This window comes from Anas platyrhynchos, chromosome 16, assembly GCF_047663525.1.
Source record: "Anas platyrhynchos isolate ZD024472 breed Pekin duck chromosome 16, IASCAAS_PekinDuck_T2T, whole genome shotgun sequence".
NCBI lineage: Eukaryota > Metazoa > Chordata > Aves > Anseriformes > Anatidae > Anas > Anas platyrhynchos.
In genome coordinates this window covers 4518686-4544854 of record NC_092602.1, presented here as the reverse complement: position 1 = coordinate 4544854, position 26169 = coordinate 4518686, and the positions used below count along the sequence as shown (strand labels likewise).

Here is a 26169-nt window from a genome sequence, read left to right as displayed (position 1 = left end):
TGTAGGATTATTGAGTGTCCCAATTTGATAAACAGTGTCCCATGAAAAATTTGACCTGAAAAGATGCTTATGTTAAAATTACACAGTAAACACTTCTAGGACTCACTAAAAAGGGGGTTAATTAAGCAAATTTATCTCTGATATCAGCTCTATTATTTATCCAGCTGAGAAATCTATATTCTTGCATTTCTGCTGTGCATCTGAACTGTCCCTTGGCCAGTCTACCTCCTACACCCTCTCCTGAACAGGGAACTGAGGCAGTCTGGAAAGGAGGTGGGGATGCTCCTTTCTGGAAAGAGTCTAAGAGCAGCACTTGAGAATGGGGTGTGCAGAGATTGCTCATTTGTCGATGTCCCGGTGTATAAGCCTTCATTTCAAGCACACCCATTGCACTGCTGCTAAGTTGCACTGGGTTATCTCTTGGACACAGTTGTCTTCTTCTGTAGCCAGGAATACCACAAGAACATATTTCTCCCTGGCATCTGGGTTCACATAAGCCCCGAATCATGCATAGTAGAAAGGCTAATTTGACACCATGGAAAATTCCATGAACACTGATGGAATCATTTTTCTGTGTCATATCGTTCCTGGCACATGCACTCAGGGAACTCTACACAATACACAGTCTCCTTGCTATTATAACACTTGCTGAATCCTTGCCAATGAGCAGTGCCCAGGATGACAACTCCTGGCCCTACCCAAGGACCTTCCACCTTTATTCTTTTCCCAGTTGTGCACAGTGTGCTCTTTTGAGTGCAGTGCTTTGCACAGTCAGTGAAGAAAGGTCATGGTGTGCTCCAGCTTGTATTCAGCACAGCAGCAGAAACAGGGAGCAGTTGGAGTTCTCCTGGTGGCTGACATGGATTTGTTCTGGGAGGCTGTGAGCCTTGGCATTGCCTTGGCAGGTGGGGACAGAGGAAAGGGTGCCTCACAGTAAATGAGCTGCTCTACTAGAGACCTACATAACCATGGGGACAGGAGGGGCAGTGCTTGGTCTGTGGAGTTCATATTATCTTGTTGACAAGAGAACCTGGGTTTTGACGGTCTGCAGGGTACAGGTACTGCCTAGGATGCCAGCAACTGGCTCCCTGCCTGGGCTGCCAGTTAATTGCATTTTACATTCCCATCCACTGCAACAGCGGAGAGATGTTTCTCTAGTCACAGCTGAACAAACATCACTCCAGAGATCAGCAAAGGATACCAGAAACACTCTTCAGGGAAAATGTGGCATGTATATAAAGGGATTGCTTTGGTTTTTGTTGCTAGAGACAGGAGAGTGATCAGGATTTCTACAACAGACCTTGGCTCAGACTCTAATTAGCAACTCAAACATGTGTTTTCAGTTCTTTCAACTGTGCGAGAAAGATTCAAAAGCCTCATCTATTGCTCACAGCAGAGCTGAGTCTTAATGTGACATCAAGAGGCAGGCAAGATAAGAGTCTACAACTCCACTTCATCCTTTAAAGAGATGTATAGGTGTGTTTTCCTTTTACTCTCTCTGTGCTCTTTCGTTGAGGCTACACCTCCTTGAGAAACACCCTCAGTCCATTATGCTGTGCTGGAAAGGAAGCAGAGCCAGTCAGAGCATGGCAGAAGTTCAGAGGGGGACCTCCAGCTTTTCAAGACGTGAGAGGAGCCACATCGGTCCAGACCTTCTGGGGACACTCCTTCCCTCCTGAATGAGCAGTCCTCTGATCTCTACTCTGCTCTCACTAATGGTATGCTCAAACTCTGCCCACCCTGGAAATACTGTGAGAAGCCTGGGGTTTTCATCTAGTCTTTAAAAACTCTGGAAACATCCATACATGGACATGGAAGCAGACATGTATGTGCTGGCTCATCTATGCACATATGCATGCCCATGCAAGCATGCACACAATCCCACGTTCAATATATAAGATCAAAAAGCCAATCAGTAGTTAGAAATGAGATTGCCTGTATAATCATCATTAGGCCCTCTTGTAAATACTTCTTAGGAGGCTGAGTTTAATCATATGATTATTCATCATTTTTTAAACAAAACACCTTTCTTATTCAGTAAGCAGGCTGGACTTGCCTGGGAATTAGTCTGGGCTGTGTCATAAAGAAATCTGCAAATTCTTGTGACTGTGATGTTGAACGCAGGTTTGGAAAAACACAGCCTGTCCCTGTTCCTCCCAGAGGACCACATCTCATCCTCAACAAGTGACTTAAAGCAGGATGTTATCAAGTGCTCACAAATCATACACCTCTCATTTTCTGGATGACCAGCATCATACTGTGATTTGCAGAAAAAAATGCGTACTTGCATCTGCACTGGTGCCAAGGTGATTTGCATGCTTAACAAAATGCAATGTTTTGAAAGAATTACTTCTGAAGAGCTTGATCCTCTCTGTCTCATCTCAAAAATACGGGGAGCTTGGGACCTGAGTGCCTGGTGAGTGCTGCTGTGCCCCTGGGACACTGATGCACAACAGGATAAAACTTTCTGTAACACTAAGCATTCAGCCCTGCAGAAAACCCTGCAGGGACAATTTGAGCAGGGCAGGACTATGATATACAGTAAAGAAGGCATGAAGCAACCCAATGAGGCAAAGTATTACAGAACTGCTCCTTTATCACCATCCAAGCAATGCACTGAATGAGGTAGCAGTTTGTGGGACAAATGGTCTGCGGCTGTGACATTTAAGAGTAGGGAACAATACACAGAGATAAAGGCACTGGAATTATTATCACCCCATGCCTGGTATTTCACAACTGTTTTCTCTCTTTTAAGTCAAGTCTGGGAGTCACCCTCCTTCTTAGCTAAACCTAAAGACCCAGTGAAGCTGATGTCCAGATTTGCTGAGGATTTTGTATGATTCTTCCTGCCCTGCTGAGTCACATTGCAGGGCATATCCAACTGAATGCTCCCTAAATCAAAGGCCTTCCCTGAAACAGTGACTCATCTTCCTGGTTTTTTATTTTTTCTTTCCTGCAGCAATTGGCTCTGTTCAGCCCCAGTTTCAAAAGGCAGAATTCTGCTGACTCCACTAAACAAAACGCCCTGCTGAGCATGGCTCAGTGGTAGCCTTTCAAGAACTTGTTTCTCTTCGGGACCTTTCCATTCTTGGCACCCATTTTAGAACATCAACCTTAACTCACCCAGAGGGATGTAATTTGTAGGAAATAGAGGTTGTCCTCCAACTGGAACAGTCCACAAGCTGCCAGCTTGCTCTCAGCAGAGCCACACGTGTTGTGTCCTGTGTTGTCCCGTGAGAGTAGCAGCATTTGGAGACAGAGCTGTCCTAAACACCCACCAATGCCTGCAATTGATCCATAGGTGCCTGTGATAGGGACAGCACCAGCCCACACAGAGTAACGAGCACGTGGCAGAAAAGATAGAAAAAATACAAGTCTCAGTCCTCACAAAGTGGCACACATCAGGCTGAGAAGCACTTGCAGCATGATGTGCTGAACAAAATGATTGGCAATGAAGTCAAAGGGAATGTGGCAAGGTTGCTTTACGCTACAAGTAGTCTCCTTTTCCTTGGAGAGCACCTTGCTTTACCAACACTCATGAACATCTGCAGCCTTGGGAAGAGGACTTAATGCACAGAGAGGGAATACCCCACTCCCTTGGTCATCCATCTGTTCTGCAATGAACTTTCTGCAGAGCTGCAGTGACAGAAAGTGATGAAACACAGAGCCTGTTGCCTCTGAACAAATGTAGTTTTGTGTTTACAGCACGCTACAACCTTTTCACATACCCTAGCCAGACAGGCGATGTACTCTCACAGCAAAGTATACATGCTGCATTTTGATGGACTCTCCAGACTAATGCAGGTCCTTCAGCAAGAGCCACCTGGAACAGTTGCTTCTCAGCAGCAGGGAAAGGCTGGTTTCTGGCGGATATACCCAGGGCTCTCCATGCTGGAGAATCAGCTGTGTCCCTCTTCATGCCCTCATCTCTTTCCAGTCCTCACTAGGAGCTTCCTCATCCAACGCCTGACTCTTTCGTAGGGCTGTCTGTGCTGGGTGCAGGGGTGGATTTCCAGCTCTGTTACTGCATGTGTGATTTATAGCTTTCTTTGTACTTTACTTTTAGAAAGTAACTCTACTTTTTGGTGGAGGTATCATTTGGGTGTGTACAGACCAGGGCAGGCAGTTGGATCAGCACACAGATCAATGGGAACTGTGGTTGTGATGAGATGCCTGGCCAGCACATGCGCCTGTCTGTTTGGCAACCAGAGAGACACAGACAAGCCCCCAGGCTTGCTGTGACCCATTCTTGTTGCAAAGATGATCCTCCATCATCTTCTTGTGAATTCTGCCTATTTTTGGAGTGAACAGACTAGCTGCTCAGGGCAAACTCAGCTCCTCTCTTCACATTTCTCAGCTGCCAGATGCTGCTGACACAGCCAGAGGTCCTAGCTGCAGTAATGTGGCCTTTAAACTCTAAACCAGGCTTTGCACAACAATTAATTACTTCCTAACACAAAATCAATTGGTGCCTTTATTTTGCTCTGAACAGCAGTGATGGATAAGGCAAAGTTTCATCTTCTCTGCATTAAATAAACTTTTCCCTGGTATTCCTGATGAGGAACAAACCTACACATGGTCCTGTCAATCATTCCAGAACTTGGAGAAGACCATGGTTTAAGGCAGCTGATGGAGAAACCTTGCTGGAGCTCCCTAAATGACAAGGACTTCAAATTGCCACCACTCCATCATTATTCTTATGTCTAAGATAAACTGACCACATCTTCCACTTGTATGGAGCTGAAATACTCCACAGTCCCAGGAACAGGGTTTCACATATTGCTTATTGATAATAGATTTATACACTTAGTGTTTATGCTCATAAACATACAGAAAAGTTATACTATGGAGATGCCACTGCACCTGCATAGTAGGTAATTCATTTCTGCCAAGCTGAATTTTGTGGTTAAATCCAGGATTCAAACTCTTTGTAATGTAGGAAGGAGGTTTCAAAGAGAGTGTTTTCCATGAATACACGATTATAATGGTTTGTTGCATTCTGCATTAAGACAAATATTTAATGAAACATAGTACTGTGTTTCAGGCCATCTCGTTCTCTTGAATATGTAGATTAACACAAATTCTCCATATTTCCCTCTGAATTAAAAACATAAGAAAGTGAGTTCTCTGACAACATTTGCAGTCTCACTCTTCAGGATTAGAGGTTGCTGCTGCTGGATTTTATTCCCCTTCCAAGGTTTCTTTTGAGTCGGAGGCTGATGACTGACATCGAGCTAACTTCTGTGAAGTCTGCTCTCTTATAAAGGGATACTGCAGCCCATCAGGCTCTGTGCTTTTTCCTTGCCCCAGCAGAGGCTCCCTGTCCACCTCTGGCCTCCCAGGAGGTTTCTGCAGCCATACTGGCATGCACATGGGCAAGACAGATGCTGACTTTGCTCTCACTACGACTGGAGGAGGCAGAGAGCCCATCCTGCCTGGGCAGATGCAGCAGGACCAGCTTCATGCTTCACTTCACCGTCAGGACCAAAGGTCCTCCAGAATCCAACTGCCCATTTCGGAGCATGAGGATACCTCAATTTCTGCAGCCAGTGTCACATGGAAGCAATCTGTCAGTTCTTGACTTCCAGAGGCAAGCTGCTGCTTGAACAAACAAGGGCACAAATCTTGCCTGAGATCTGATGTCAGAGTTCAAGCAGTACCCATAGAGATGCCTTCCCTCCCTTTGCTTTTATGTTATGCAGTTATAAAACAATCTCCCTGACACTGCTCTGGGACTAATGAGGATGAGAACGGGCAAATCTTGTGGGTGCTAGAGCCCTGGGTCAAGTCCCAGGAGGACCAGTTTGTCTTATGCAGTTCCCTGGTGTGCTATGCCTAAGTAGGGTTGTAAACTAGATACTGGACAGGTCAGCCAAGCCTTCCAGATGGTTCATGCCAATGCTTGATTGCATGGGAATAACACAGGCACTGCAGCAGCAGGCATCTGTAGAAGGCAGATGAATCTGGAAGGACAACTGCAATTAAAACAGTGAATGGGAAAGAGAAAAGAGGTTCAGCATCTGTTCATACACAGCAGGATTTTACCTCCATCATTACATGCTCCAGGCTGATATGACATCCAAGGCCAGATCAAGTCAAGCAGCAGCACCACTATTCCAGGACAGTGCCAGAAGACTCATCAGCTTCCACCAAAAAGAGCTTTGTGAGGTTAGAGCTGACCAGGGACAACCTGAGGACACATGCTGGCCTCACAACATTACATGAAAAAAGAATGAAGGGTCAGGCCATGCTTTGTGCAAATGGGATTGCCAGGCTCAGCTCTGGCCAGCGGCGGGTCCCTTTGGAGCTGGCTGAAACCAGCCCTCATCTAACTTGGGGCAGCTTCTGGATTCTTCTCACTGAGGCCACCCCAAGCTACCAAAACCTTGCCACATAAACCCAATACAACTAATCAAACTAATTATTTTTATATTTTTTTCCTGGATACATTTTCAAGAGCCGTTGAACTGCTTTTTTTTGTTGTTGTTGTTGCTTTGTTTTGTTTTTGTTTTTAATGAAAATTCCAGAACAAATATATAAACACTTATCTAGAGGAAGACAATTGGCATGGGAAACATCAGCCCAATCTATCAAAGTGTGACAAAAGCACATGCTACTTAAAATGGAAGAATCACACAGCTTTAGCAATACCAGATCCATCTGTAGCATAGCTAGAGATTTGTTAGTTACTTTGGCTGAAGACAATTTTTTCCTCAGAAAACATACAATGTAAACAGTTTACAAAGCTGTCAAATTGCTCCAGTCAAAAGATGAAGTTTTAAAAATGCCCTCAAGATCTAAAATTTTATTGTTTTTCTGCACAGCAGGCTTTTTCCCAGAGCTCCATCCCTTCATTCTTAAGCTGTTAAGGAAAAAACAAAACAAAACAATAACAACAACAACAAAAAACACTACAACACACACACACACAAAAAAAAAAAAATAAAAATGCACGAATGAAGCATTCCCTAGTGTGTTCTAGTAAAATATTCCATTCAACCCCAAATTATTGGACCAAGAAATGCAAAATCATAATTGTTTGCCCAGCTCTAAACAGGAATGCTTCATACATTGCAAATGGATCCTTGCCCTGAAGAGTATTTTTATTGGACTTCATCTGCTTATGTGTGTTTGGGCATTGGAGGCTATCAATACAAGGAATCAAAGGTAATCTGAGGTTAGCAGTGCTACTTACTAAAGAGTCAAATATATACATATATATATATATATGTGTGTGTGTGTGTCTGTGCTTTTTCTTTCCCCAGGGGTGAACTTAGAGCCCCCAGATGCTGACACTATGTTATAGCAATGGTGATTACAGCAGTTAATCTGTAAATGTCTAATAAGCCACTTCCACTACCAAACCACTGAAGAAAGAGACCACCATTAGTGTTCTGTATTATAGCAGTATTTTCAAGTCCATCCTACACTGAGCTTTGAGACTATTTTTCTCTACATTTGCCACCAGCTCTCTTTAGCACTCCAAAATATTATGAAGCACTTTGAGTTCATTTCCGAATTCTATTTTCTAAAATCACAGCATTTTGATTGACTAAATAGCAATTAGCATCCGAGTTGTTTTTATTTCGTATCCTGCCAGTAGAAACATTTAAGTCAATATCCATCAGATTTGTGAAAAATGAATAAAACCTGGCCCTTTCCAAGCATAATTAGACTTGGGGAATGGTGCTGCTTTTATCTGTAGGTCAGTACAAATATTAGCAATTTGGCTGAGTCTTTTATTTTCACTTCTGAAAAAATCTTTTTAGGCCTAGACAGTTACATACTCCAGAAACAGTCTTCTAGTTATGTTAGCACAACTCCACTAAATAGAGGGTGCAAGAATTTTGGGCATTAGAAGTAACCCTGATAAAACGAGTCCAACCCAGAGCATCACTGAGCTAGGTGTACCCTACTGACTCACCTCTATGGTTTCATGACCATTCCATTTTATGTCATGCAGATCTCATCATCATTCTAGAAAGAAATGTAAACCACTTCCAAATGTCAGGTGCTCAGGACATGATGATGGGAGAGATGGTACCTATCTTCTCTGCCTCTTTTCCTAGTAGAACATATGTATGGAACAGACTCTGCACGACAGCACGGCATGCTCTTCCCCCTTAGAGCTGATAGAACAGGAATGGAAGGAAATGGTTGAAAAAGTGCCATATATTGAACTGAAGTGCCTTATTCCACCACACTTCCTGTTTTCTTTGACAAGGAGCCATGGCTTTGGTAATTATCAGTTATGTCAGTAACTCCTGCCCACAGAAAACTTAATTTACAGGCAAACTGAGCCTTCTCAGCTTTGTCCTGGTGCCAGAAATAAAGCTTTCCCGTATTTGACAGGGAAAGCTCAACTGGGTCTCTCATGCCCCAAACAAAAATCTAGTCTCAGAGAGTTTCCCCATGTGTTTTACCAGTGGATTTCTCATTTCTCAAGCTGTGTTGCACTGTGTAACATATCAAGAATAGTTTATAGTTTTCTTACAGAACCACCAGTTTTTCTAAACACATGGCCATACACAAGGAGCAGTTTGATGACATACCACTGGTGTAGAACTGGGCTATATGTTAGTCTACTGTTGCAGCAGTGGGACAAGGATGGAAACAATGTCTGTTTCTGCACAAGCCCCTTTTCCGAGAAAGAAGAGACATTAAATTTAGCAGCACTGCCCTCCTAACACAACAGAGAAAAGCCTTTAATTTCCCCAGAATGGAGAGGATGGGATTGCTACAGGCAGAGCACATGGGAGGTAGGCTGGGGACAGTTAATCCAGTCATTGCATTTCTACCCAGAAAGGTTTATAGGGCAATAATATGTGATATCACCATGCCGGTAAGCCAAAATGCCTGAATCGGAGAGCTGCTGTGCAATGACTGTGTTATTCTGTTGATGAATTGGAGTGAGAGCCAGGCCCAGAAGCCTTGCTGCTATCCTGCAGGAATGAAGAACATCCCAGATGGCAGAGTTGGACAGATGGAAGAGAAAAACCAGTTGCGAATAATGTGCAAACAGATCCTCCTCCATGGGCTGCCTGCACTCCGCAGCCAGGTCACCAATACCATGCAGCTGGTTGCTTAGCAGAAAGGCAGAAACACCTGACCCAAACAGGGCAAAATTCAGGCCAAAAGCTCCACAGCCTAACAGAGATGGGTGGTGGGAAAGAACATGCCCAGAGGGAGGTGCCGGTGTCCCACAGTTTTTTGGGTAGTTCCCTGGTGCCCTCCAGCTGCTCCTGGGAACTTGCAGCCCATGGTCCCTGGTGATTAGCATCCTGCTGGCATGGAGCAAATTGCTTGCTCTCTAGCAGCCCTACAGAAATCTGAACAAGGGACAGTGCAGACAAAGGCAGGGAGGCAGCAGAACCTGCTCAGGCTGCAAAAGGAGAACACAAAGCTCTTACACAACCCACCATCAGCTGGTACCAAGTGCCTCAGACGTACCAGCAGGTTAGGAACTAGCTGGGGGCTGGCTTGTGCCAGGAGCCTTCACATATATATTTCTCTCTGTTGTTCTCTTTGGTATGATGCTGCTCACTATGGCTTAGGTAATTACCTCACTTCCCCCTTTATGGGACACATTACTAAGAACTGGTATATTTAGGCAGTTGCCTTCATGCTCTCAGGCACCGTGTGCTTCCCTGGTTCTCCAAGCGACTGCAGATGAGCTGCAGCCAGAAGCTCCTCAGAGGCGACTATCCCATATACACTGTACAGGGCCAAAACCTCATGACTCAGGGGTGGGATGTACATGGAAATGGTTCACAACTGAGTTAGTAATTCTTTGAAAGGTATACCCATGCTTAGGCAGATCTGCTCCAGCACTCTGGGATGTGTACAACCCGGCGCCCCTTCTTCTACCTCTTGCACTTCTCGCTCTTCCCTTGCAAGCTGCAGATTTTTCATCTTTAAAACAAAGTCCAGGAACTGAGTCCCAAATGATTTAACTCAGAAACAGGGCTGAAGTGCTGCACTGAAGTTTTCCTGAGTTACCAACAGCCCTCCCTTTCCTTTGGGCTCATCTGGGCATCACTTTGAGACAAGATTACGTCTGCCAGCACTCACAGAGGCCACTGAAGTTTCAGACAGACTCCCAGAAGCTGCCCTTTAGTCAGCAGGCCTTGTCAACAGAGAGCAAGAGCACAGAGTGGTGAAATTGCATCTTGCAGGAGGCATGTCAGCAATGTTTTGAAGTAAAATAAAACAAAACAACACACAATTTTCTGTTCAAATAATTATGTTTACATGAAGCTTCAGTTCCTCAGTGGATTTAGGTTGTGTTTTTTTTTTTTTTTTTTTTTTTTGCAGTCCTCCCTCACCTGTGATTTCCTGCTTTCTCTATCAGTTCTTCTCCATGGACTGTGCAGCCTGACTACGCAGGACTGCAGGACTGCCAGCACATGCATCCTGGAGCTGGTGGACAGCTGGCAGAATCTGTCAGGCTGTGTTTGTCTGGCTGGTGGCTTGAAGACTGCACAGGAATACGCACAGGAGGCCTGTTAAATGCAGTTCTTCAAATACCTATTTTCACATTAAATTCCCTCTCCCTGTTCCCAGCTTCCATGTCTGGTATCAAAAGGGGAAGCAGGGTAGCCACTGTCCCAGGGTGTCACTTCAATCTGCCTTGTACCAAGGGGATCATTGCAGTCCCTGGTGATTAAACCCTTCTTTGCCCATCTCCTGGCAGTCTCCTCAGAGGGACAAGAACATTGCCACAGGTTTGCATAACGGCACAGACTTCCAAGCCCAGCAGTTCATAAGCAGAATGTGGTAATGAATGTCCCTCAGATTTTTGGAGGCTAGTCCCCTTAAACTTCTGACCAGTGTGGTACCTTACTGTTTCCCGGATCTTGCCTTCCCTCTGACATGGACATCTCCACACTATTGTGCTATAAACCATTCCAGATTTTCCTCTGTGGAAGAGAAAGAGCTCTCTGATATCTGTTCTAGAGAGCTGCAGGAAGCCAATTATCCTTGAAGGCAAACTGTCCACAGATAATTGGAAATATAGACTTTTAACTGATGGAGTGTTGACTAAACTCCAGCTATTGCTTCACGTGTGTCACATTGAATCTCTGAAGCTTCTTATAATGTTTAGCAGGTGCATTATCGTGTCACATCCAGACAGGTGCCACAGTGCTGCACCTAATTGGAAACGTGGTTTGCAGCATCCCTCCCACAACTGCTTCTGCATGAGTGTAACTGGAGGAATTTTGCTCCCTTCACACCCTGGGCTAAAAAGACACAGTAATGGAAGCTGGAAACAACTGCAGCAGATAGTTTCACACTTGGCTGAAGAACATCGCTTTGAGAGCAATGCAAATTTGTAGATAAGACAGAGGATAGAGACAAGCCCATGCCAAAAGCCTCCTGCCCAGAATCCATGCTCTGCTTCAGCTTAACTTGCAGAGTCCAAGGGGGAGGCCGTACTCGCATCTCTCCTTGGTGCCTTTGCTCTGCCCAAGTGCTAGAGATGTCTATTAGTAATAAGCTCCAGTGGGAAGTCAAGCAATGACTTTGCTGTTGGCTTGCACAAAGGGATGTGAATCCTTAGGAAAGGAAAACTCGTGAGGGAAACTCTGCTGCTACCAGATGCTGAACTTTTGGCATGGGGATTGGAGATTTCAGGACTTAACAGCTTGATGCAGCAAAAGGAGGAACTGCTCCCCAACCCAGCTCCTACAGGCACACCTGTCCACCCTGGCCAGGCTACATGGGAAGACAGAGCCTTAGCCCTCACTGCTTCTGCAGATTCTGCACTGAGTCCTACATGGAGGAAGAACTGGTACGCTTTTCAAGATGCAGGAAGGATGAATACTAAATCAAATCCAGTGAAACCAGCTCACTAAGTGTCTGGCCAACAGCTGCACTCACACTTGGCCATTTTAACTCACTGTAATTAAATAGACAATTGGGCAGGAGCCTTCAGCCAAAGGCAGGACCTATTTTTTCCTCTATGATCCTGCAATCTTGTGCCTGTATTTGAAAACCCGCATATCTCCCAAGCCATGATACTGGTGTCACATGGTTTAAACCCAACAAACAGTGACCTCTGCAAAAATACCATCAACATCACCCACCAACATCTGCTCTTCAACATCCAGCAATGAAAGCACAGTATTGCTGCAGTACAGATCATTGAGACAAACGGTAGTCACATTCCCCAGAATGCAGGGATACCTGGAGCTTTTCTTTCACTCTTAAATGCTCTCTGGTTCTTGGACAGCTTGCTTCAATCAGGCAATTAGTTACCTTTTTTTTTTTAATTATTATTTACCAGGACATTTTCTTCCATCCTAGCTTCTTCCTGGAGGAAGTTGTACAGCTTTCACCCAGTGAGAAACAAACTGCAGAAGCTATTTATCTGCATGTAGACCTGTACAGGGTGGTATGGGTGGCTGCTTTTGTCTGCAGGGCCGGCGGGAAGGGCTGCAGTGAGGTCACTGTATTGACAGTCAGAGTTTCGCTGTTCTCCTGGCAGCATAGCCCATTTGTGTTGTTAATTAATGGGTTTGCTGTGGGAAGATAAATACTCCAGCTTTATTGTAAAACAGAAGTAAATTTTTAATAAGGTCCAATTAGTGGCAGTTTCCAGTGGCAATCAGCTCTGCACCTTCCCAGCAGTCTCCCAGGGAGGAGCAGGAAAGGTAGAAGTAGCTGGATGACTACCTTCGTTAAGGCCCCCAGCCTAGCAAGTCCCTGTAGGGTCTCTCTGATGAGGTGAGTCTCTGCAGCATCTTGTAGATATTCACGAATGCTCACATGTGTAACACCTTCCTCACAGAGCATCTGGGAGTTTGAGGACAAAAGAGCATTTCTCAGTACAAGAATGTGCCTCTGTATTGTGGTCAAGCAATGTCTGCCCACAGTCCCCTGCACTAGTGTCCCAAGACCTCAGCGTAGACAACATCACAGCATTTGGGCTGTACTACAAGCTTTTAACACACACCAACAGCAATTTCTGGTTAGGCAGAAACCCCCAATGGATGAGTCAGTTGGTTGCAGGCAATTTTCTATGTTTTCTGACAGCCCAGCACAATAGTACTGACAGAAGCATATTCTAAATTACCAGCTTCAAAAGTGGATTATGGTCATTTCACTCTGGACAAAGTGATATTTAAAGTCAATTGTTGATCCAACACTCTAGACAAGAGAAGGACAATGAGGAAATCACAACTATCTACTAGGGACCACCTCTGAATGACAGAGAATCACAGAAGCATTAAGGTTGGGAAAGATCTCCATGCTCATTTGGTCCAACCATCACCCTACCACCAATATCACCCATTAAACCATGTCCCTAAGCACCAAGTCAAACCTTTCCTTAAAAACTCCCAGGGACAGTGATGTCACCACTTCCCTGGACAACCTGTTCCAATGCCTGACCACTCTTTCTGAGAAGAAATTTCTCATAATTTCCAATTTAAAACTTCCCTAGCTCACCGTGAGGCCATTCCCTCTAGTCCTACTGCTGGTTATCCGCAAGAAGAGGCTGATCCCCAGCTCCCACAGCTTCCTTTCAGGTAGTTGTAGACAACAATAAGGTCTCCCTTGAGCCTCCTCTTCTCTAGACCAAACAACCCCAGTTCCCACAGCCACTCCTCATAAGACTTGTGTTCCAGACCCTTCACCAGCTTCTCAGCACTTCTCTGGACACATTTCAGGGCCTCAATGTCCTTCTTGTAGTGAGGGGCCCAAAACTGAATGCAGTACTCGAGGTGCAGCCTCACCAGTGGCCCTTATGTAACATGTGGCAGCTTCTGTATTCTTCTCACTGAGGCCACCCCAGCTACCAAAACCTTGCCACATAAACCCAATACAACAAATCAAACAAATTCTTTTTACATTTTTTTTTCCTGGCTACATTTTCAAGAGCTGCTGAACTGCACCAATACATGCAGAAAAGAGGAGTCAGAAATCCAAAGGATGCATGAGCACCAGCAGTAAATGTTCTCTCTTCAAGACTCATTTGCTAATTATCCCAGCATCCCTGAAGATGTTTAATGTCTTCTCCTTATTACACAACAAAAACACAATATGGGTTTACAAACTATACTCTGTTTAAATATAACAACTTTTCTAGCAGCGCACTTCAAGCCAGGCTCAGTTATAAACACAAACACACACATACCTCTCTAGTAGGGTTTTAAGAGCTTCAACATAATGCTGCTTCATTTAAGAGAATCCCTCCACTAAGTATTACATCTCCAGCTGCAGTTATCCTTATGTATTAGAGGAGATTAAGAAACTCCTCCTAAATAAGGAAAACATGATTTCTGGGGAAAAAATTATTCCTGACTGCTGCAGGTGGTCGGCTGAAGCCCAGAAGTGTGGGATTATTGAAGAGACATTTTCTCAGTGCAGAGCTGCTCTTTCCAAGCAACATCTCTTGTACAGCTTTTACCTGGGAGCCAGAAACCTTTAATTCTCTCTCTCTCTGTGCATGAACAGCCCAGTCCCAAGCCCTATGACAGCACTTCCTACTTCTCTGCCTTCCTTGACCAGCTGTTGCGGTGCCTGCTTTAACACAGTCAGGGGTATATGAGAAACCAGAAGAGCACAGCAAAGTCCCAATGACTGTTTTTAATACCTAAACTGAGCTTTATAGGTACAGCTGCCCTCAAACAACTGCTCTGGAAAAAGCTTCAGAGTACCAAAACTGGAGATTCTTCCTAGAAAGGAGTTTGAACTCCTTACAAGGTATTTGGTGTATAAAATTAAATTCTTAAAATATTTTTCATTATAATACTGGAACCATTCATATTGTAACCACCAAAATTATTTGTAATCATAGTAACTATGTAAATGTTAAAGTCCTTTCATGTTTGTTAAGTCTGACTTCAGCAATTTCCTGTGATAGTTTGTCTGTTGAGTGGAAAACTTTTTTTGACAATTTTGAATTTGAAACCTTTTATGAATTTGAATAACTTTGTTTTGTTTCATAACATGACGAGAACAATCTCCTTTCCTCTCACCATACTACTTAAAAACTTTAACTACATTATTCTTAAGTGCAACATAATTTCTGCTATTGTACTATATGTACAAGACTGATTAATGCTACTTTATGGGATGCTTGAATTGTGTGAGATATGCTATTATTACATTAATTTCAGACAAAGCAATGACAAATGCAGGCACTAAGATTCCTATCAATGGAATTCATTTTGGCTTGATGTCACCTGATGGGGAGCAGTGTCCAGACTTAGCTGGTAATGGCATCATCTGGGGCAGCTGAGCTTTGGGGATGGTTGCACTGGGACCTTCAAAACCATGCAGGGAGAAACCACATGCCCAAATTTGCTTCTGTTTAGGTAGGAGAGAAGCACGGAGGTGAGGGTATTCAACAAGTCACGATTATGAAAAGCTCAGAAAACTGCTCTCATGCTTTCTGTTTTGTTGCCTGTACATACCTCTTCATTTGGAAGGCCAAATCATGAGAGGGAGAGTTGTTACCACAGACAAAAAGCTGTTTTTTTTTTTGGCCCCCAGATATACCAGAACTTTAGTGGTCTCATTTAGCTCTAGTGAACTTTGTTTAGAAAACAGTTTAGGCATACAAAGCACAGAGGAAAGTGAGCATCCAGCCGGCAGCTCCCTCATTCCCTTCAGCAGGGAATCCACAGCACTAATGGGTGTTGTATACCAGGACAGAGTCCCAAACACCACTTGTACTCAAGAAATTAATTGCTTGGCTGTTGGCTGTCTATATGGTGTTATAGGGATGTTTTTACACTTGAAGCTCCCTGAAGGCCTCTATAAGTATTCTGCTCATAAATACAATTATAGCAGAGCTCTTGCTAGAAACAGCCATATATTATGGGATATTGCTGTCTCATCACCATACCAAAGTCAGTGCAAAATTCAATAGATCAAAAGCAGAGAGTTATCACCTGAGCACTCACCCTGGTGGGAAGCTCAGCACCTGAATACTGAAGATGCAGACATTTCTTAAAGTTTTACCTGCAGGATTTTGTAGGTGGAACCACCTTTCCTGGGCCTCTCCATACAAATATATGAAAACGGAGTACCTTGTTTCTTGCAGCTTTACTGGATATACCCTGATCACAAAAATAAAATTTGCCTCTTGGAGAAAACGTACTCTGATTAGGTGGAGTTCTTTAAATAGATCAGATCATAGCCAGATCATCTCTTCTGGAGGCATCTTAAGATTATTGCAATGTACCAAAGAGATATTTATTTTTTATTTTTTTGCCCAGCATAAAAATAAATGCTTTCAAATGCTCACTGTTGTGATCTCCACCCTCTTTTGCTTGATGGGCTTTTCAGACTGTGGTGGTGGGAATGACAAACTCCCAGCCAACCCCAAACATGTGCGGGACTTGCTGCTCCACTGGAGGAGATGAGGAGAACCCAGGTACAAACATGGTCTAATGTATGCACTGGCATCTTCCAGGACTGCAACAGAGATATCACCAACAGCATAGGGGATGAACCCCGCTCTTTGGGGCAACTGTTTAGCCTCAAGTCCACTTCTCCCTTGAGATGCTTTGCCTTCAGAATATACTGTAGTTTAAGAGATTAAAGCAAACAACAGGCTTCTTTGTCACTTGCCACAGTTCATTAGATAACTATTAGAAAACAGCTCGTTAGAATTTAGAAAATGCTGCATTGCTGGTTTTTATCAGCAAACCTTTAGAAAACAAGTCAGAAGATGAGAAGCATAGAAGCCACGCGGCTCCCCACATAACAGCAGTTCCTTTGAGCAGTCACCACTCCAAAGCAGTCCTGACCACGTGAGGAAGCGCAGGACATGTCCCTTTAGTATTGTACAGGTATCTCCTGGAAGAGTCAGCCTGCTGCCTGTAGCCACCTGGTAACTGCAGAGCACAGACTGGTTCCCTCCTCAGCCTCCACTGTCAGATCGAGGAGGGTCATAACTAGCGGTGTTAAGCTCACTTCCCCTGAGGGATAACATGATGGCTGACGGCACCTGTTGGCTCCTGTTCATCCTTATGTGTCGGATGTTTTTCTCTCCCTACATGTTTTGTGTTTTTTTTTTTTTTCTTGTGGTTTGCAACTTCCTCAGAACCACTTAATTGATTTATATCCCAATAATCTATCCCCTTCATTAGCTGCAGCGTACAGTCATTTATCATTTCCTGCACAATAACTGATTTCAAGCCCATTAGTACATGACCTGAAATGGTTATGGGCCTGAAGAATTTAGCACTTCAACCTGGCTGAAGGGCAACATCTGTGAGAGTAAGACATAGGCCTTGTGTGGCCAGTACTAAACACCAGCTATAACCAAACTTTACAGGCAGCACTTCTGCTAGGTCTGTGCACTAAGCACCCAGAACCCAGCTGCAACAAGAAATCAAGGCATGTAAATGTGCTATTCAAAATTTTGTCCCCATACCAAGTGCTTCCAGTCCTTAAAACAAACACATTGTTAAGTCTTGAGGTACATCAACAGAGTTTATTTTTCCTGAGCAGCCTCATCAGGGCATCCATCCACATAACGTCTACCTACTACCCTGGGAGATTATTTTCACTAAGTATCTAATATCTGAATTGTAGACCTCCTGATTAGAAAGCAACATCTGACATGAGAACCCCCAAGTCCTACTGAGGAGTTCAGGGGTTATCACGGTAGCAGCAGATGTCATGGTCTTGGGCTGTGACCTGTCCAAGGGCCCTGCAGGGTTTGCAGGTCAGCCTTGAGCTATGGCAAGCTGTGGTGGCAAAGCCCCCACAAGAAATCCTGGGCTGTCAGGGAGCACCTCAATTGGGGCTGCTTTCCAAGGGCAGGCAAGCCAGGATCCAGGGGTGACAGTGGGGCAGGCAGGGACAGGAATGTCACCAGCAAGAGAGCAGTCCCACATCACCCAAGCAAGAGGAGCAGATGTAGTGACAGTAATGAGGGTCAATAGCACAGATTGCTAGACAAGTCCATGGTGATGAGGCAGGACCAAGGTCAAATCAGCTAGGTAAAAAGCATACACACAACACAGGTCAAGCCAAGGCCAAAGGCTTGTGCCTAAGCTTAAATGCATCTCATTAGCCAAGGGACGGATGCCCCAATGGAGGTGGTCAGAGCAATGAGAGGGGCTGTAGTTGTGCCAGGCTACAAGGAGCAGGCAGAGCTTCTGGACGTGCTGGTGCTCTCAGGATGCAGACTCAAGCAAGTTTGCCCACTAGCAGCACACATGCAGTCTGCTCAGTCTGCTCTCATGGATGGCTGAGCAGTAGATATTAGTCCAGCTCTGTATTCATTCATTATTCAGTCCTTCCTTGCAGGAGGAGACAGAGAGGCTTTCATGATGAATGTTGTGTTTCTAAAAATAATTTACTACAGCTAAAAATGCAGGAGCTAACTCTTTCTTCTCTGATGGGGTGTAAATTGGAGTCACCTCAGTGAAATCTGCAGTGGTACACAGAGAGAATAAGAGGAGACTTGGGCCCAAATAATTTCTTCTGAAGTCTGATTACCTACATCATCCATTAAAGGTACACAGACACATCCCAAAGCACAGCCCAGCAGTACTGCTACTGCATCTCATGTTTTCCAGATAACAAATAAGCAGTGCTGAGTTGGGGACTCCCATCACTGGGACATGGCTGCTAATGCTGGCGCTGCAGCTGGAGAATAGACACGCTTCTGACTCATTTGGCTTTTACAGCAGCATCTGGATGTGCTGGCAGGTGACAGACCTGCATGATGGTGGCCAGTGACAGCTTCCAGTACAGTATAGGTATTCAGTGTCCTCTAATCATGCTGTCCTTTACCCTCTTCTTGCCCATAGCCACTACTTTCTCCCTAATTCTCAAGCAGGGAGGGAAGAGGAGGCCTGGATGCTGTTGGCCTGGGCACACTGCCAGCTCACGTTCAGGTGAGCATCAGCCAACACCCCCAGATCTTTTTCCTCTGCACATTTTCCAGCTACTCTGCCCAAAAACCTGTAGTGTTTCTCTGCCCCCAGACCTTTAGTGTTGCATAGGGTTGTTGTGACCAAAGTGCAGAACCCAGCAATGAGCCATTTTGAACGTCATGCCATTGGTCTCTGCCCATCAATCCATTCTGTCCAGGTCCATCTGTAGGGCCTCCCTACCCTCTGGCAGATCGACACTTCCCCCCAACTTGGTGTCACCTGCAAACTTACTGAGGGTGCACACCTTCATCCAAGTCATCAATAAAGATATTAAAGAGGTGCCCATCACCAACACAATATGCATAGTCACATCCATAGTATAGTCTGGAGAAAGATATTGCAGGTGCCTATGCTCTGCCTAACAGTACTCACATCCAAGCCATGATAAGAGTATGATCAAAACAGCTGGAACTGTGCTGATGTAGTGGCTGCTGAGTCCGTAAAAGATACTCTGATATTGCCACTCTCTGGAACCCACAGTGACAAGAGTTATTACCTTAACGACCTGAGCACATTTGCAAGTCATTAATGCCAAACATAGATTGCTGGAACAGTACAAAAGAAGTAACTAATTCACATCTCTCGGTGCCACTGTGTCTGTATCTGGAGCTCAGCCCAGCCACCACTGTGGAAGCAGGGAGATGTCTTGGAGAAGATAACCCCTTGCTCCTTTATCCCCAACTACCTGGTCCCATGCTGTCTCTCTGGGCAGGAAGCCAGGCAGAAAGCACTCCTACTCCTTTTCCAAATGAGGTTTCTCAGTTGTGTGGAAAATGCTCCCTGCTAAGGGCACAGACCCCCCTGTTGCATCCACTGCAGCCCAAACTAGCCCTCAGAGTGCTACTGAATTTACTGCAGAAAAGTAGTCCTCATAACATACAAAAGTTATAGAAACCACAGGAGACCTGAAGCTGAGACCTTTGAGGTTCTCTGAGTTCTGTCTATACAGGTACCACCAGTGCACATGCCACCTCACAATAAAGTTTTGTCACTCAGACTCGCTGTCTTTGTGCAAGGGGTTACACAGCTCCTGACAAAGCCATTGTCTCCAAACTGACTCCACCAGAAGCAGTCTGAAGTCCCTCACAGGAAGCTATCCAAATGGGTCCGGCCGGATGAATGCAAAGCAGTCCCACAGCTCCTCTGTGAAACCTAGACTTAGGGTTAACTTCTTGAAGAGATCTCTTCTCTTCAGGGGAGAAAAAAACCCTGCAGCTGCTGTCACTGCTCGGGACAGACAACATCTGTGCAGCTGAAATCTTGCTGGGGCAGACCAGGCAGCAGCACCAGCCATGGTCTTCATGGAGCTGAGAGCTCAGTCTTAGCACCTCAGAACTGGCATGAAGGCACCCACCTCTGCCAAACGCTTCTGAAGACACAAGGTCTTTTAATTAGCAGTTTCTCCTAGTTAATTACTTTTGGGAAATGCTCCAGGCTCTGAATGAAAGCAGTATTTTCCTAGGAGAATGAGTCACCTCTCCTTCCTAGCAATCGTAGTAGCAGTAGTGCTTAGGGCTTGCGAGAGCACATTGCTTCTGAGGGACACAAAGCACTCAGCAAATGGCAGGAGACTCAATGCCAACTTCACCCTGTGGAAGAGAAAAATGAGGCCAGTGGACCTGATGTCTCTGCCTTGCTCAGCAAGGCCCAGTGCTGTACCAGAAATGTAGTCACCACAGATGTTGACCAGGGCATCCTTGTCCTTGTTGAGTTGCCAATGATGTGACAGTGCTACTGAGATGGTGTGTAAGGCGGAGCCACAGCACTCTGTAGTACACCCATGACACCTGTATTTGGGCCTTCTGCAATCAGTGCAGCAACTGAGTGCCATTGGGTGCTGGAGATAGGAGGTGTCATGGGGATGGAGCAGTGCTTACCTCTCTGGGAAACCTGCATGTCTGCAGCTAGCAGCAAACATTTGCTGTGATTTTGTGCTTCTGAGAAGCACCTCTATGAAGCAGTGCAGCAATATTGAATTCTACACAGGACTTATCCTCAAACTGCCTTAATCAACTGCTGTGTTAATTGCTCTGTGCATTGAATGGCCCCTCTTTAAGATCTTGTTCATTAATGAGCGTGAGTTTGTGGATGTCGTTTACATTCGCATAATCGGAAAACCATCAGGAGATTTGTGGTTGAATGATTTCAAGGTTTTGGAACAGCAAGGGCCTGATTCAAGATTTCCCTATGCCCAGTGCAGCCAATTATTCTGCCTGTGACCCCGGTAGCTCCCATTCTCACAGCCCCTCATCATGCATGTGGTAGGAAGACCTTGTCTGTGTCTACAGGTGGATATAGCACTGCCTGTGTCTCCCAGAGCTACATATCATGTTACCCTAATTCTATTAGTCCTCTCACCAGAGCTGTTGTTGTTGCAGAGTATTCTTGTGAATGTGTTCTCTATAACACTCTACTCATGTGTTGCTGGACAAAGCCCTCACCCCTTTTTACAAGACCAAAGTCAGCAATATGTGGCCTTCTATGAGATATTTGAGCTTGCTTAATTCATGCAAAACTCCTGATAAATGAAACTAAGATATGGGGAAAACGGTGGGAAGCAGGCAAAGCTGCTGAAGAACACTGCCCTGACAGAGAAGCCCTGATCTCACAAGTTAAAAACCACAGAAATCAAAGAATCACAGAATAATTAAGGTTGGAGAAGGCCTCCAAGATCATCTGGTCCAGCCACCCCCCTACCACCACCATCACCCACTAAACCATGTCCCTGAGCACCACATCCAACCTTTCCTTAAACACCCCCAGGGATGGTGACTCCACCTCCTCCCTGAGCACCCTGTTCCAGTTCCTAAAATTACGGTAAAAGCACTGTACCATGCACATTTTTGGCTTTTATTTAAAAACAATTACATTTTTGGTACAGATTTTAAAAGCACATAATTATCAAGCAGAGCAGTCCTATGTCCTGCATAGGAGTTTCTGGAATAGTCAGGACGAAAAAGCAGCCCATTAAAAGAGGGGTTGCAAGCTATAATCCCTTCTAAAACAATTCTCACTCAGCACTCCTGTATCACAGCAATCTGGTTTTCTGTCACCCATTTAGTGGGAGACCCATCAGGCTCTCTGATTTTCTCCATGTGTAACCACACCAGATGTTTGCATCTTTTTGATTTCCTACTACTCATGGACAAGTCTTGCCAGGATTGCACTCAGTGCTGCCAGATGTGCTTCAGGATCTTTGTAATTTAGTGCAAATTGATGGGCAAAATAGCCAACGTACATATCTTGCAGGTACCTTTACCCTGCCGCAAGTCAGCTGATGAATGCAAGAGTGGAAGCCTGCAATTTAGGCAGGGATGCTTCTTAAATCCTAAATACACACTACTAGAAAGTGTAAATAGCTATCTAATAAATAGGAGATCAGGTCATAGATGCAATAATAACATAAATGAGAACATAAGAACATGCATAAAGAACACAAATAATAACCTTGAAGCAGAAAACACAATCAGTAACCATACCCTCAAGTGGGCCCAGCCAGGGACCCTGCCCCGACCTTGCTGCTTTATGGTCAGACACAGATAGGAAGTGACAGTCTTTTTCAAAATGATTTCCCAGGAAATCTCTGATTAAACAGGCCCACACATTGCTGAAGGAAGCCCTCAGGAGCCCTATTAACTATCCAGCACTCAGTTCACAGAGCTCCCTCTAGCATCAAGGAGCAGAGCTGGAGAGGTTGGTGGCCTTGCTGCTACAGAAAATGATTGGGAGCAGAAGGTCAACCAAAAGCATGAGAGATGCTGTCAAACACCCCAACTGCAGAATGCAAAATCACCTACCTTGAAAGAGACACAGGCCCTTCAGATGAAACTGTCCCCAGAGGGTGAGACTTGTTTTTAGAAGGATTAAGAAGGTTTAGAAGGATAGTTTGTTTTCTCTCTTTTTGAATTCTTTCCTACTCATGTGGGTAACGCAACCTTGCTGCCATCTCTCCCACATCAAAGGAGAAGGTGAGCCTATTTCAGCTGAAAAACCTCTCAGTACAGCGCTGCTCTAATACGTGGCATCCCTATTCCAATGAATTTAGGATCTGGGGTAAAGCATGGAGAAAGACTGTGCTACTGAAGCAGGATCCACAGCATTTATCTCACTGCTGTTTAATATTGTAGCTATGAAATAGATGAGGAGCAGCTGTTTTCTCCTCCAGTTCCTCCCCATTTGTTGCAGGTACTTGTTGAAAGTCACACAAAGAGCTGGGATGGATGCTGGGTCTTCCCTAAAGTTCAAGCACGTCTTACAAGCACATCTGACCTTGCTTAAAGCTCACCTGGAAGCTGGGGAGTGTCACAGCTGACAGCTGAAAAAAACAGGTGGTTTGTGATAAGGCTGTGTGAGTTGACAACCCTGCTTTTGGCTGAGAAAAACTAAGATAGGTACTACCCACATGCATCTGAGTGTAGTTTCAAACTGATCTTGCAGCTTTTAAAAACTGACAAACCAGAGGAAAGTTCTGATCGTGCTCCTGCCCCCTGGAAACAGTTGAAATGAACATGATATTTCAGTGACCTAAGAACCATGCCATGGTCCAGGCTGTGTATGGAGAAGGGTTTTGTATAAACCCAGAAAGACAAAGGCAGCTTTTCCAGAAGAGAAAATAACATTTTTGCATACCTGGTTTCTGTTTGTTTTAATTGATAGGTGTCTGGGTCTCTGAGGATTTTGTAATATTTCTGGGATAGGCTGGGCTTAGACCCATCCTCCATCTACAGATCTCCAAGGTATTTCTGCAAGGCTTCTGGAGGCCTGGGCAAGTGAAAAGTGAGAAGAAATGAATGTTCAGGGAATGACCATTCAGCTTTTTCAGGAGTATTTTTTTAGGTTTGGGATGAAGATACAGCCCAGCAAGCACGGACAGTGTGTTTAGTTGTTCACCTGCACATGCTCACATCCAGGTGGTGACAGTTTCTGTGGTGCTGTGCAGAGCCAACAGAAAGCTGCCCAGCCCTGTAATGCAACCTGCACATCTAACTGTGCATGTTGCTGTGGTGTCCGAGGTCCAAGCTTTCCATCTCTCTTGTCCTTTATACTGTCAATCACAAAAATAAGTGAGCTGTTCCACCAAGTGCACAGTGAGTGTGCAGAGCTGTGCTCCTCAATGGGTGGTTTCCATGGGGAAGTGTACATCTCTGAAGTTGCAAACTGCAATTTCATTCTGATTTTCATGCATAAAAACAATGCTAGCCCAGCACTGGTGTCTCGTGGCTGGGAAACAAATGTCCTGCAGCCTCTGTCTGTGGGTGCAGGAAACATGGACTCTTTTTAAGGCCTTGATTTAGGGAAGAATTTGTAAATCATAATTTTCCCCACACAAAGGAGTTTTAATGAAATTGGTAGGATTTCAGAGATCCATGCAGGGAAGGACCAGTATCTGCCATATTTCCCCGTTTCTGTGTAGAAAGAATGGTTTTGTTGACAGGTTCTCAGCACTTTGAGACTTTGTCCCACTCCCTGGCATAGGGACCAAGTGGCAAGGATGGATTAATCCAGCAATGGCTGTGGGAACACCGAAGTTTTCCAATTTGTCAGAATGTGCAGAGAGAAGTGAAAACAGTCTGCTTCCCAGACTGAATCTTTTCTTAGTGTCTAATGATCAGAGACCAGAACAACTTCAGTTGTTTCCTTGCATCCTTCTTCCCAGTCTTTTTGATGGGGCCTCATTCCTTCAGAAAAGGCCATGCTCTGACTCTTGCCAAGTGCTTGGCTGCCTGTCCATGGTGACAAATTCCTTCAGGTATTGTATTCACTGGGAAATGATATGTACTATTTGTTCTGAAGCACCGTGTTTCTAAACCATTGTGTTCAAACCATATGATCCATTTTGTTACTCTTCATCAATCATAGACATCAAGCTTTCATCAGGACATGCATATTCTCTCCTTTACTAGAGCCTACAAAGAAGTACCTATTGTTTCCTCCACAAGGGCAGAAAAGAGCAGGCTCCAGTCACACATCACACAGTGCCGCAGCTGTCATGAGCCAGTGACCACCTCTGCTAGGAGCTATCAGAAGTTTAAACTTAAGAGGATTTCCTCTGACCTCCCTATGATTCAGTCTGAAAAATCTCACCCTGTGACTCCTGCCTCAAACTCATAACACATGGCTGACCTAAAGTGGTTCTTGTAGAAAAAAGCATCAGATAGCTTCTTAAGTCCCAGAGTGTTGCAAACCTTCCGTGGCTTTCAGTAATTGTCTCCTCTCCCTGTGAGGAGCACATTCCCTATTTCCAGTCTGAATGTTATCTCTGGCTGTCACATAAAAGAACTCCCCAAATCAGGAGCATTCTTCTAATGATCTTGTCACTTTCCCTGTGATGAGTTTAATACTGAGATCTCCATTCACCCCAGCAAAGACACCGACATTGCATGTCAGGAACATTTACTCAGCACAGCATCATCTTCCAGGTCTCGCCGAGGAGCTACAGCTAATCTCAGCAGAAGGACATTAAACCAGGGCACTTCTTTTAGTGAAGACTCGTGCTCACTGGCTAGCACTTCTGGGCCATGGGAGATTAGCTTGGGAGTGTTTTGAAGCAGCAGAAAAATCTGCATCTTAAAGACATTATTTAAATTCAGTTCAGTCCAACCAGCCCTAATGATGTTACCCACAATATATCTTAATTTGATGTTGGTAATAAAGTTCACTGTAGCTGGAGCACTATCATACCAATGTACCAACATACAAATGAATGTTACCCATGTCATTTAGTACCCCTGGCTGTTAAGGTGTCACTTTAGCCATATATTTAATAAATAGGGCCTTTTATGACTATAATACTGATAAGTATTCAACTAATTTCCATGTATGTTGCATTCTATATGTTGCTAGGGATTTTACCAAGGCCGTCACCAATAGCAACTGGGACAAGGAAATAATAAATTCAGGAGGCATTCAGGAAGATCTACAACACAGAATCACTTTATAACAATACAGGATACATTAATCACATCGGTGGTTAATGGAAGAACTTGATGCAATCAGTTTAAATCCCCTCTGAGAGGGAGAAAAACCGCTTACTGCTCCACCCCAGATCTGCTCTCAAACTGGAGTAAAACTCAACTGGAAACTTCTGCCAGGTTCACGATCCCAGCCTATTTTTGTCTCCTTAGCCTGTGATGCCTGCACGATGATTGTGGAGCCCTGCAGCAGTACAAGGGAGGGCTTCAGAGACGTCTGGAGGCAGATAAGGTGCCAGAGAGCTACATCTCCCGGTGTGTGCCAGCAACTGAACGGAGCTGCAGTGGGAGTGTTC

At 44.7% G+C, this 26169-nt stretch overlaps 1 long non-coding RNA gene across 2 annotated transcripts; it reads right to left on the bottom strand.

The window, feature by feature from the left end:
• Nucleotides 1–4783: 4783 nt before the first annotated feature.
• LOC110352109 (uncharacterized) lies at nucleotides 4784–22958 on the bottom strand. Of its 2 annotated transcripts, none has more exons than XR_011803799.1 (3): nucleotides 22700–22958; nucleotides 6058–6203; nucleotides 4784–5975 (listed from the first exon to the last, which is right to left on the bottom strand). It is a non-coding gene; the product is annotated as an uncharacterized lncRNA (long non-coding RNA). The 2 variants fall into 2 exon arrangements; XR_002400531.4 differs by having other exon boundaries at nucleotides 4784–5963.
• Between the last annotated feature and the right edge of the window lie 3211 nt (nucleotides 22959–26169).